This window comes from Oncorhynchus mykiss, unplaced genomic scaffold (assembly GCF_013265735.2).
Source record: "Oncorhynchus mykiss isolate Arlee unplaced genomic scaffold, USDA_OmykA_1.1 un_scaffold_356, whole genome shotgun sequence".
In the NCBI taxonomy this organism is placed as follows: domain Eukaryota; kingdom Metazoa; phylum Chordata; class Actinopteri; order Salmoniformes; family Salmonidae; genus Oncorhynchus; species Oncorhynchus mykiss.
In genome coordinates, this window is record NW_023493804.1 from 1 (window position 1) to 12,851 (window position 12,851).

Consider the following 12,851-nt stretch of genomic DNA (forward strand, 5'->3'; position numbering starts at 1 on the left):
CCAGCAATGACGGTGAGAATATGCATTGACAGGTCGATGTGCCAGGCCACAGTGGATCACGTGAGTGTTGGTGGTATACTTGTGAGCATAGTATCTTCCAAGCAGTTGACCAGGTTCAGTTCAAATACTCTGTAATTCATCTGCTGAGTCTTTCAGATTCAATCTTCATTAGCTGTAACAGCAAGAAAACAAATGAAGAAAGAGCTAAATGTAGATTTTAACAATTAAAAAGTAGACATCAAAATCAATTGGATCTCATTTCATTTGATCCGATTGACGCACCGGTATGTGAATAAAAAAAAAAAAAAACATTGGAATCTCTCAGTTTTAAATTAGAAATGTCACACATTTTGCACTGGATGCTTCTCAGTCCTACCATAACTGCTGATGTTACACCTCTGCATTTTTGGTGAAATGTGGCAGAGCGAGAGCAATGTTTGTCAAAACATGACACATCCCTAAAATCTGTCTTCTCATACAAATGTCTATAGCTTCAGAACGGTTTGACCTACAAATAGTTTGCCCATTCTTTGGAAAGGGGAGACTCTCACAAACACAATGCTGTTCTCAGTTTGCTCTACGACCCCCACAAGTGTCAAGGGACTCGTCTGAAGGTAACCTATGTCCCGGTAAAAGGACAGGTTTTTTAACCAAGGAAGAAATTAATACATGTTGTGCGATGCTGAACCCACTAGTGCAGAGCACAATGGATTAGCAGTCCATTGCCTTAATCACTTGTCCACCTGGTCCTGCGCTCCAGTGGTAGCAGTCGCCCCTCCAACCAGTTGCCCAAGATCCGCCTGTCTCACATTGTTAAAGGCTCTTCAAAAGGGCTCGTCCGGTATTTGAACCCGGGACCTCTCGCACCCAAAGCAGAATCATACCCCTAGACCAACGAGCCATTTATTTCAAGACATTGTTTTGCAGTCGCCAGCAATGACGGTGAGAATATGCATTGACAGGTCGATGTTGCCAGGCCACAGTGGATCACGTGAGTGTTGGTGGTATACTTGTGAGCATAGCTATCTTCCAAGCAGTTGACCAGGTTCAGTTCATCTACTCTGTAATTCTTCTGCTGAGTCTTTCAGATTCAATCTTCATTAGCTGTAACAGCAAGAAACAAATGAAGAAAGAGCTAAATGTAGATTTTAACAATTAAAAAGTAGACATCAAAATCAATTGGATCTCATTTCATTTGATCCGATTGACGCACCGGTATGTGAATAAAAAAACAAAAAAACATTGGAATCTCTCAGTTTTAAATTAGAAATGTCACACATTTTGCACTGGATGCTTCTCAGTCCTACCATAACTGCTGATGTTACACCTCTGCATTTTTGGTGAAATGTGGCAGAGCGAGAGCAATGTTTGTCAAAACATGACACATCCCTAAAATCTGTCTTCTCATACAAATGTCTATAGCTTCAGAACGGTTTGACCTACAAAATAGTTTGCCCATTCTTTGGAAAGGGGAGACTCTCACAAACACAATGCTGTTCTCAGTTTTGCTCTACGACCCCCACAAGTGTCAAGGGACTCGTCTGAAGGTAACCTATGTCCCGGTAAAAGGACAGGTTTTTTAACCAAGGAAGAAATTAATACATGTTGTGCGATGCTGAACCCACTAGTGCAGAGCACAATGGATTAGCAGTCCATTACCTTAATCACTTGTCCACCTGGTCCTGCGCTCCAGTGGTAGCAGTCGCCCCTCCAACCAGTTGCCCAAGATCCGCCTGTCTCACATTGTTAAAGGCTCTTCAAAAGGGCTCGTCCGGGATTTGAAACCCGGGACCTCTCGCACCTAAAGTGAGAATCATACCCCTAGACCAACGAGCCATTTATTTCAAGACATTGTTTTGCAGTCGCCAGCAATGACGGTGAGAATATGCATTGACAGGTCGATGTTGCCAGGCCACAGTGGATCACGTGAGTGTTGGTGGTATACTTGTGAGCATAGCTATCTTCCAAGCAGTTGACCAGGTTTAGTTCAAATACTCTGTAATTCTTCTGCTGAGTCTTTCAGATTCAATCTTCATTAGCTGTAACAGCAAGAAACAAATGAAGAAAGAGCTAAATGTAGATTTTAACAATTAAAAGTAGACATCAAAATCAATTGGATCTCATTTCATTTGATCCGATTGACGCACCGGTATGTGAATAAAAAAAACAAAAAAACATTGGAATCTCTCAGTTTTAAATTAGAAATGTCACACATTTTGCACTGGATGCTTCTCAGTCCTACCATAAATGCTGATGTTACACCTCTGCATTTTTGGTGAAATGTGGCAGAGCGAGAGCAATGTTTGTCAAAACATGACACATCCCTAAAATCTGTCTTCTCATACAAATGTCTATAGCTTCAGAACGGTTTGACCTACAAAATAGTTTGCCCATTCTTTGGAAAGGGGAGACTCTCACAAACACAATGCTGTTCTCAGTTTTGCTCTACGACCCCCACAAGTGTCAAGGGACTCGTCTGAAGGTAACCTATGTCCCGGTAAAAGGACAGGTTTTTTAACCAAGGAAGAAATTAATACATGTTGTGCGATGCTGAACCCACTAGTGCAGAGCACAATGGATTAGCAGTCCATTGCCTTAATCACTTGTCCACCTGGTCCTGCGCTCCAGTGGTAGCAGTCGCCCCTCCAACCAGTTGCCCAAGATCCGCCTGTCTCACATTGTTAAAGGCTCTTCAAAAGGGCTCGTCCGGGATTTGGACCCGGGACCTCTCGCACCCAAAGCGAGAATCATACCCCTAGACCAACGAGCCATTTATTTCAAGACATTGTTTTGCAGTCGCCAGCAATGACGGTGAGAATATGCATTGACAGGTCGATGTTGCCAGGCCACAGTGGATCACGTGAGTGTTGGTGGTATACTTGTGAGCATAGCTATCTTCCAAGCAGTTGACCAGGTTTAGTTCAAATACTCTGTAATTCTTCTGCTGAGTCTTTCAGATTCAATCTTCATTAGCTGTAACAGCAAGAAACAAATGAAGAAAGAGCTAAATGTAGATTTTAACAATTAAAAAGTAGACATCAAAATCAATTGGATCTCATTTCATTTGATCCGATTGACGCACCGGTATGTGAATAAAAAAACAAAAAAACATTGGAATCTCTCAGTTTTAAATTAGAAATGTCACACATTTTGCACTGGATGCTTCTCAGTCCTACCATAAATGCTGATGTTACACCTCTGCATTTTTGGTGAAATGTGGCAGAGCGAGAGCAATGTTTGTCAAAACATGACACATCCCTAAAATCTGTCTTCTCATACAAATGTCTATAGCTTCAGAACGGTTTTGACCTACAAAATAGTTTGCCCATTCTTTGGAAAGGGGAGACTCTCACAAACACAATGCTGTTCTCAGTTTTGCTCTACGACCCCCACAAGTGTCAAGGGACTCGTCTGAAGGTAACCTATGTCCCGGTAAAAGGACAGGTTTTTTAACCAAGGAAGAAATTAATACATGTTGTGCGATGCTGAACCCACTAGTGCAGAGCACAATGGATTAGCAGTCCATTGCCTTAATCACTTGTCCACCTGGTCCTGCGCTCCAGTGGTAGCAGTCGCCCCTCCAACCAGTTGCCCAAGATCCGCCTGTCTCACATTGTTAAAGGCTCTTCAAAAGGGCTCGTCCGGGATTTGGACCCGGGACCTCTCGCACCCAAAGCGAGAATCATACCCCTAGACCAACGAGCCATTTATTTCAAGACATTGTTTTGCAGTCGCCAGCAATGACGGTGAGAATATGCATTGACAGGTCGATGTTGCCAGGCCACAGTGGATCACGTGAGTGTTGGTGGTATACTTGTGAGCATAGCTATCTTCCAAGCAGTTGACCAGGTTCAGTTCATCTACTCTGTAATTCTTCTGCTGAGTCTTTCAGATTCAATCTTCATTAGCTGTAACAGCAAGAAACAAATGAAGAAAGAGCTAAATGTAGATTTTAACAATTAAAAAGTAGACATCAAAATCAATTGGATCTCATTTCATTTGATCCGATTGACGCACCGGTATGTGAATAAAAAAACAAAAAAACATTGGAATCTCTCAGTTTTAAATTAGAAATGTCACACATTTTGCACTGGATGCTTCTCAGTCCTACCATAAATGCTGATGTTACACCTCTGCATTTTTGGTGAAATGTGGCAGAGCGAGAGCAATGTTTGTCAAAACATGACACATCCCTAAAATCTGTCTTCTCATGCAAATGTCTATAGCTTCAGAACGGTTTGACCTACAAAATAGTTTGCCCATTCTTTGGAAAGGGGAGACTCTCACAAACACAATGCTGTTCTCAGTTTTGCTCTACGACCCCCACAAGTGTCAAGGGACTCGTCTGAAGGTAACCTATGTCCCGGTAAAAGGACAGGTTTTTTAACCAAGGAAGAAATTAATACATGTTGTGCGATGCTGAACCCACTAGTGCAGAGCACAATGGATTAGCAGTCCATTGCCTTAATCACTTGTCCACCTGGTCCTGCGCTCCAGTGGTAGCAGTCGCCCCTCCAACCAGTTGCCCAAGATCCGCCTGTCTCACATTGTTAAAGGCTCTTCAAAAGGGCTCGTCCGGGATTTGAACCCAGGACCTCTCGCACCCAAAGCGAGAATCATACCCCTAGACCAACGAGCCATTTATTGCAAGACATTGTTTTGCAGTCGCCAGCAATGACGGTGAGAATATGCATTGACAGGTCGATGTTGCCAGGCCACAGTGGATCACGTGAGTGTTGGTGGTATACTTGTGAGCATAGCTATCTTCCAAGCAGTTGACCAGGTTCAGTTCATCTACTCTGTAATTCTTCTGCTGAGTCTTTCAGATTCAATCTTCATTAGCTGTAACAGCAAGAAACAAATGAAGAAAGAGCTAAATGTAGATTTTAACAATTAAAAAGTAGACATCAAAATCAATTGGATCTCATTTCATTTGATCCGATTGACGCACCGGTATGTGAATACAAAAACAAAAAAACATTGGAATCTCTCAGTTTTAAATTAGAAATGTCACACATTTTGCACTGGATGCTTCTCAGTCCTACCATAACTGCTGATGTTACACCTCTGCATTTTTGGTGAAATGTGGCAGAGCGAGAGCAATGTTTGTCAAAACATGACACATCCCTAAAATCTGTCTTCTCATACAAATGTCTATAGCTTCAGAACGGTTTGACCTACAAAATAGTTTGCCCATTCTTTGGAAAGGGGAGACTCTCACAAACACAATGCTGTTCTCAGTTTTGCTCTACGACCCCCACAAGTGTCAAGGGACTCGTCTGAAGGTAACCTATGTCCCGGTAAAAGGACAGGTTTTTTAACCAAGGAAGAAATTAATACATGTTGTGCGATGCTGAACCCACTAGTGCAGAGCACAATGGATTAGCATTCCATTGCCTTAATCACTTGTCCACCTGGTCCTGCGCTCCAGTGGTAGCAGTCGCCCCTCCAACCAGTTGCCCAAGATCCGCCTGTCTCACATTGTTAAAGGCTCTTCAAAAGGGCTCGTCCGGGATTTGAACCCGGGACCTCTCACACCCAAAGCAAGAATCATACCCCTAGACCAACGAGCCATTTATTTCAAGACATTGTTTTGCAGTCGCCAGCAATGACGGTGAGAATATGCATTGACAGGTCGATGTTGCCAGGCCACAGTGGATCACGTGAGTGTTGGTGGTATACTTGTGAGCATAGCTATCTTCCAAGCAGTTGACCAGGTTTCAGTTCAAATACTCTGTAATTCATCTCCTGAGTCTTTCAGATTCAATCTTCATTAGCTGTAACAGCAAGAAACAAATGAAGAAAGAGCTAAATGTAGATTTTAACAATTAAAAAGTAGACATCAAAATCAATTGGATCTCATTTCATTTGATCCGATTGACGCACCGGTATGTGAATAAAAAAACAAAAAAACATTGGAATCTCTCAGTTTTAAATTAGAAATGTCACACATTTTGCACTGGATGCTTCTCAGTCCTACCATAACTGCTGATGTTACACCTCTGCATTTTTGGTGAAATGTGGCAGAGCGAGAGCAATGTTTGTCAAAACATGACACATCCCTAAAATCTGTCTTCTCATACAAATGTCTATAGCTTCAGAACGGTTTGACCTACAAAATAGTTTGCCCATTCTTTGGAAAGGGGAGACTCTCACAAACACAATACTGTTCTCAGTTTTGCTCTATGACCCCCACAAGTGTCAAGGGACTTGTCTGAAGGTAACCTATGTCCCGGTAAAAGGACAGGTTTTTTAACCAAGGAAGAAATTAATACATGTTGTGCGATGCTGAACCCACTAGTGCAGAGCACAATGGATTAGCAGTCCATTGCCTTAATCACTTGTCCACCTGGTCCTGCGCTCCAGTGGTAGCAGTCGCCCCTCCAACCAGTTGCCCAAGATCCGCCTGTCTCAAATTGTTAAAGGCTCTTCAAAAGGGCTCGTCCGGGATTTGAACCCGGGACCTCTCGCACCCAAAGCAAGAATCATACCCCTAGACCAACGAGCCATTTATTTCAAGACATTGTTTTGCAGTCGCCAGCAATGACGGTGAGAATATGCATTGACAGGTCGATGTTGCCAGGCCACAGTGGATCACGTGAGTGTTGGTGGTATACTTGTGAGCATAGCTATCTTCCAAGCAGTTGACCAGGTTTAGTTCAAATACTCTGTAATTCTTCTGCTGAGTCTTTCAGATTCAATCTTCATTAGCTGTAACAGCAAGAAACAAATGAAGAAAGAGCTAAATGTAGATTTTAACAATTAAAAAGTAGACATCAAAATCAATTGGATCTCATTTCATTTGATCCGATTGACGCACCGGTATGTGAATAAAAAAACAAAAAAACATTGGAATCTCTCAGTTTTAAATTAGAAATGTCACACATTTTGCACTGGATGCTTCTCAGTCCTACCATAAATGCTGATGTTACACCTCTGCATTTTTGGTGAAATGTGGCAGAGCGAGAGCAATGTTTGTCAAAACATGACACATCCCTAAAATCTGTCTTCTCATACAAATGTCTATAGCTTCAGAACGGTTTGACCTACAAAATAGTTTGCCCATTCTTTGGAAAGGGGAGACTCTCACAAACACAATGCTGTTCTCAGTTTTGCTCTACGACCCCCACAAGTGTCAAGGGACTCGTCTGAAGGTAACCTATGTCCCGGTAAAAGGACAGGTTTTTTAACCAAGGAAGAAATTAATACATGTTGTGCGATGCTGAACCCACTAGTGCAGAGCACAATGGATTAGCAGTCCATTGCCTTAATCACTTGTCCACCTGGTCCTGCGCTCCAGTGGTAGCAGTCGCCCCTCCAACCAGTTGCCCAAGATCCGCCTGTCTCAAATTGTTAAAGGCTCTTCAAAAGGGCTCGTCCGGGATTTGAACCCGGGACCTCTCGCACCCAAAGCGAGAATCATACCCCTAGACCAACGAGCCATTTATTTCAAGACATTGTTTTGCAGTCGCCAGCAATGACGGTGAAAATATGCATTGACAGGTCGATGTTGCCAGGCCACAGTGGATCACGTGAGTGTTGGTGGTATACTTGTGAGCATAGCTATCTTCCAAGCAGTTGACCAGGTTTAGTTCAAATACTCTGTAATTCTTCTGCTGAGTCTTTCAGATTCAATCTTCATTAGCTGTAACAGCAAGAAACAAATGAAGAAAGAGCTAAATGTAGATTTTAACAATTAAAAAGTAGACATCAAAATCAATTGGATCTCATTTCATTTGATCCGATTGACGCACCGGTATGTGAATAAAAAAACAAAAAAACATTGGAATCTCTCAGTTTTAAATTAGAAATGTCACACATTTTGCACTGGATGCTTCTCAGTCCTACCATAAATGCTGATGTTACACCTCTGCATTTTTGGTGAAATGTGGCAGAGCGAGAGCAATGTTTGTCAAAACATGACACATCCCTAAAATCTGTCTTCTCATACAAATGTCTATAGCTTCAGAACGGTTTGACCTACAAAATAGTTTGCCCATTCTTTGGAAAGGGGAGACTCTCACAAACACAATGCTGTTCTCAGTTTTGCTCTACGACCCCCACAAGTGTCAAGGGACTCGTCTGAAGGTAACCTATGTCCCGGTAAAAGGACAGGTTTTTTAACCAAGGAAGAAATTAATACATGTTGTGCGATGCTGAACCCACTAGTGCAGAGCACAATGGATTAGCCTTAATCACTTGTCCACCTGGTCCTGCGCTCCAGTGGTAGCAGTCGCCCCTCCAACCAGTTGCCCAAGATCCGCCTGTCTCACATTGTTAAAGGCTCTTCAAAAGGGCTCGTCCGGGATTTGAACCCGGGACCTCTCGCACCCAAAGCGAGAATCATACCCCTAGACCAACGAGCCATTTATTTCAAGACATTGTTTTGCAGTCGCCAGCAATGACTGTCGATGTTGCCAGGCCACAGTGGATCACGTGAGTGTTGGTGGTATACTTGTGAGCATAGCTATCTTCCAAGCAGTTGACCAGGTTTCAGTTCAAATACTCTGTAATTCATCTCCTGAGTCTTTCAGATTCAATCTTCATTAGCTGTAACAGCAAGAAACAAATGAAGAAAGAGCTAAATGTAGATTTTAACAATTAAAAAGTAGACATCAAAATCAATTGGATCTCATTTCATTTGATCCGATTGACGCACCGGTATGTGAATAAAAAAACAAAAAAACATTGGAATCTCTCAGTTTTAAATTAGAAATGTCACACATTTTGCACTGGATGCTTCTCAGTCCTACCATAACTGCTGATGTTACACCTCTGCATTTTTGGTGAAATGTGGCAGAGCGAGAGCAATGTTTGTCAAAACATGACACATCCCTAAAATCTGTCTTCTCATACAAATGTCTATAGCTTCAGAACAGTTTGACCTACAAAATAGTTTGCCCATTCTTTGGAAAGGGGAGACTCTCACAAACACAATACTGTTCTCAGTTTTGCTCTATGACCCCCACAAGTGTCAAGGGACTTGTCTGAAGGTAACCTATGTCCCGGTAAAAGGACAGGTTTTTTAACCAAGGAAGAAATTAATACATGTTGTGCGATGCTGAACCCACTAGTGCAGAGCACAATGGATTAGCAGTCCATTGCCTTAATCACTTGTCCACCTGGTCCTGCGCTCCAGTGGTAGCAGTCGCCCCTCCAACCAGTTGCCCAAGATCCGCCTGTCTCAAATTGTTAAAGGCTCTTCAAAAGGGCTCGTCCGGGATTTGAACCCGGGACCTCTCGCACCCAAAGCGAGAATCATACCCCTAGACCAACGAGCCATTTATTTCAAGACATTGTTTTGCAGTCGCCAGCAATGACGGTGAGAATATGCATTGACAGGTCGATGTTGCCAGGCCACAGTTGGTGGTATACTTGTGAGCATAGCTATCTTCCAAGCAGTTGACCAGGTTTCAGTTCAAATACTCTGTAATTCATCTCCTGAGTCTTTCAGATTCAATCTTCATTAGCTGTAACAGCAAGAAACAAATGAAGAAAGAGCTAAATGTAGATTTTAACAATTAAAAAGTAGACATCAAAATCAATTGGATCTCATTTCATTTGATCCGATTGACGCACCGGTATGTGAATAAAAAAACAAAAAAACATTGGAATCTCTCAGTTTTAAATTAGAAATGTCACACATTTTGCACTGGATGCTTCTCAGTCCTACCATAACTGCTGATGTTACACCTCTGCATTTTTGGTGAAATGTGGCAGAGCGAGAGCAATGTTTGTCAAAACATGACACATCCCTAAAATCTGTCTTCTCATACAAATGTCTATAGCTTCAGAACGGTTTGACCTACAAAATAGTTTGCCCATTCTTTGGAAAGGGGAGACTCTCACAAACACAATACTGTTCTCAGTTTTGCTCTATGACCCCCACAAGTGTCAAGGGACTTGTCTGAAGGTAACCTATGTCCCGGTAAAAGGACAGGTTTTTTAACCAAGGAAGAAATTAATACATGTTGTGCGATGCTGAACCCACTAGTGCAGAGCACAATGGATTAGCAGTCCATTGCCTTAATCACTTGTCCACCTGGTCCTGCGCTCCAGTGGTAGCAGTCGCCCCTCCAACCAGTTGCCCAAGATCCGCCTGTCTCAAATTGTTAAAGGCTCTTCAAAAGGGCTCGTCCGGGATTTGAACCCGGGACCTCTCGCACCCAAAGCGAGAATCATACCCCTAGACCAACGAGCCATTTATTTCAAGACATTGTTTTGCAGTCGCCAGCAATGACGGTGAGAATATGCATTGACAGGTCGATGTTGCCAGGCCACAGTTGGTGGTATACTTGTGAGCATAGCTATCTTCCAAGCAGTTGACCAGGTTTCAGTTCAAATACTCTGTAATTCATCTCCTGAGTCTTTCAGATTCAATCTTCATTAGCTGTAACAGCAAGAAACAAATGAAGAAAGAGCTAAATGTAGATTTTAACAATTAAAAAGTAGACATCAAAATCAATTGGATCTCATTTCATTTGATCCGATTGACGCACCGGTATGTGAATAAAAAAACAAAAAAACATTGGAATCTCTCAGTTTTAAATTAGAAATGTCACACATTTTGCACTGGATGCTTCTCAGTCCTACCATAACTGCTGATGTTACACCTCTGCATTTTTGGTGAAATGTGGCAGAGCGAGAGCAATGTTTGTCAAAACATGACACATCCCTAAAATCTGTCTTCTCATACAAATGTCTATAGCTTCAGAACGGTTTGACCTACAAAATAGTTTGCCCATTCTTTGGAAAGGGGAGACTCTCACAAACACAATGCTGTTCTCAGTTTTGCTCTACGACCCCCACAAGTGTCAAGGGACTCGTCTGAAGGTAACCTATGTCCCGGTAAAAGGACAGGTTTTTTAACCAAGGAAGAAATTAATACATGTTGTGCGATGCTGAACCCACTAGTGCAGAGCACAATGGATTAGCAGTCCATTGCCTTAATCACTTGTCCACCTGGTCCTGCGCTCCAGTGGTAGCAGTCGCCCCTCCAACCAGTTGCCCAAGATCCGCCTGTCTCACATTGTTAAAGGCTCTTCAAAAGGGCTCGTCCGGGATTTGAACCCGGGACCTCTCGCACCCAAAGCGAGAATCATACCCCTAGACCAACGAGCCATATATTTCAAGACATTGTTTTGCAGTCGCCAGCAATGACGGTGAGAATATGCATTGACAGGTCGATGTTGCCAGGCCACAGTGGATCACGTGAGTGTTGGTGGTATACTTGTGAGCATAGCTATCTTCCAAGCAGTTGACCAGGTTTCAGTTCAAATACTCTGTAATTCATCTCCTGAGTCTTTCAGATTCAATCTTCATTAGCTGTAACAGCAAGAAACAAATGAAGAAAGAGCTAAATGTAGATTTTAACAATTAAAAAGTAGACATCAAAATCAATTGGATCTCATTTCATTTGATCCGATTGACGCACCGGTATGTGAATAAAAAAACAAAAAAACATTGGAATCTCTCAGTTTTAAATTAGAAATGTCACACATTTTGCACTGGATGCTTCTCAGTCCTACCATAACTGCTGATGTTACACCTCTGCATTTTTGGTGAAATGTGGCAGAGCGAGAGCAATGTTTGTCAAAACATGACACATCCCTAAAATCTGTCTTCTCATACAAATGTCTATAGCTTCAGAACGGTTTGACCTACAAAATAGTTTGCCCATTCTTTGGAAAGGGGAGACTCTCACAAACACAATACTGTTCTCAGTTTTGCTCTATGACCCCCACAAGTGTCAAGGGACTTGTCTGAAGGTAACCTATGTCCCGGTAAAAGGACAGGTTTTTTAACCAAGGAAGAAATTAATACATGTTGTGCGATGCTGAACCTACTAGTGCAGAGCACAATGGATTAGCAGTCCATTGCCTTAATCACTTGTCCACCTGGTCCTGCGCTCCAGTGGTAGCAGTCGCCCCTCCAACCAGTTGCCCAAGATCCGCCTGTCTCAAATTGTTAAAGGCTCTTCAAAAGGGCTCGTCCGGGATTTGAACCCGGGACCTCTCGCACCCAAAGCGAGAATCATACCCCTAGACCAACGAGCCATTTATTTCAAGACATTGTTTTGCAGTCGCCAGCAATGACGGTGAGAATATGCATTGACAGGTCGATGTTGCCAGGCCACAGTTGGTGGTATACTTGTGAGCATAGCTATCTTCCAAGCAGTTGACCAGGTTTCAGTTCAAATACTCTGTAATTCATCTCCTGAGTCTTTCAGATTCAATCTTCATTAGCTGTAACAGCAAGAAACAAATGAAGAAAGAGCTAAATGTAGATTTTAACAATTAAAAAGTAGACATCAAAATCAATTGGATCTCATTTCATTTGATCCGATTGACGCACCGGTATGTGAATAAAAAAACAAAAAAACATTGGAATCTCTCAGTTTTAAATTAGAAATGTCACACATTTTGCACTGGATGCTTCTCAGTCCTACCATAACTGCTGATGTTACACCTCTGCATTTTTGGTGAAATGTGGCAGAGCGAGAGCAATGTTTGTCAAAACATGACACATCCCTAAAATCTGTCTTCTCATACAAATGTCTATAGCTTCAGAACGGTTTGACCTACAAAATAGTTTGCCCATTCTTTGGAAAGGGGAGACTCTCACAAACACAATACTGTTCTCAGTTTTGCTCTATGACCCCCACAAGTGTCAAGGGACTTGTCTGAAGGTAACCTATGTCCCGGTAAAAGGACAGGTTTTTTAACCAAGGAAGAAATTAATACATGTTGTGCGATGCTGAACCTACTAGTGCAGAGCACAATGGATTAGCAGTCCATTGCCTTAATCACTTGTCCACCTGGTCCTGCGCTCCAGTGGTAGCAGTCGCCCCT

General features: G+C 42.5%; 12 non-coding genes across 12 annotated transcripts; all 12 read right to left on the minus strand.

Moving 5' to 3' along the window:
- Nucleotides 1–1,763: 1,763 nt before the first annotated feature.
- On the minus strand, nt 1,764–1,836 carry trnal-uag. The gene has a single exon. It is a non-coding gene; the product is annotated as a tRNA-Leu (tRNA).
- Nucleotides 1,837–2,698: 862 nt separating this feature from the next.
- trnap-ugg lies at nt 2,699–2,770 on the minus strand. Its single transcript has one exon. It is a non-coding gene; the product is annotated as a tRNA-Pro (tRNA).
- An 863-nt stretch (nt 2,771–3,633) lies between these two features.
- Nucleotides 3,634–3,705, minus strand: trnap-ugg. The gene has a single exon. It is a non-coding gene; the product is annotated as a tRNA-Pro (tRNA).
- An 862-nt stretch (nt 3,706–4,567) lies between these two features.
- On the minus strand, nt 4,568–4,639 carry trnap-ugg. The gene has a single exon. It is a non-coding gene; the product is annotated as a tRNA-Pro (tRNA).
- An 862-nt stretch (nt 4,640–5,501) lies between these two features.
- trnap-ugg lies at nt 5,502–5,573 on the minus strand. Its single transcript has one exon. It is a non-coding gene; the product is annotated as a tRNA-Pro (tRNA).
- An 863-nt stretch (nt 5,574–6,436) lies between these two features.
- Nucleotides 6,437–6,508, minus strand: trnap-ugg. Its single transcript has one exon. It is a non-coding gene; the product is annotated as a tRNA-Pro (tRNA).
- An 862-nt stretch (nt 6,509–7,370) lies between these two features.
- On the minus strand, nt 7,371–7,442 carry trnap-ugg. The gene has a single exon. It is a non-coding gene; the product is annotated as a tRNA-Pro (tRNA).
- An 852-nt stretch (nt 7,443–8,294) lies between these two features.
- trnap-ugg lies at nt 8,295–8,366 on the minus strand. The gene has a single exon. It is a non-coding gene; the product is annotated as a tRNA-Pro (tRNA).
- An 843-nt stretch (nt 8,367–9,209) lies between these two features.
- Nucleotides 9,210–9,281, minus strand: trnap-ugg. The gene has a single exon. It is a non-coding gene; the product is annotated as a tRNA-Pro (tRNA).
- An 848-nt stretch (nt 9,282–10,129) lies between these two features.
- trnap-ugg lies at nt 10,130–10,201 on the minus strand. Its single transcript has one exon. It is a non-coding gene; the product is annotated as a tRNA-Pro (tRNA).
- An 848-nt stretch (nt 10,202–11,049) lies between these two features.
- On the minus strand, nt 11,050–11,121 carry trnap-ugg. Its single transcript has one exon. It is a non-coding gene; the product is annotated as a tRNA-Pro (tRNA).
- Nucleotides 11,122–11,984: 863 nt separating this feature from the next.
- Nucleotides 11,985–12,056, minus strand: trnap-ugg. Its single transcript has one exon. It is a non-coding gene; the product is annotated as a tRNA-Pro (tRNA).
- Between the last annotated feature and the right edge of the window lie 795 nt (nt 12,057–12,851).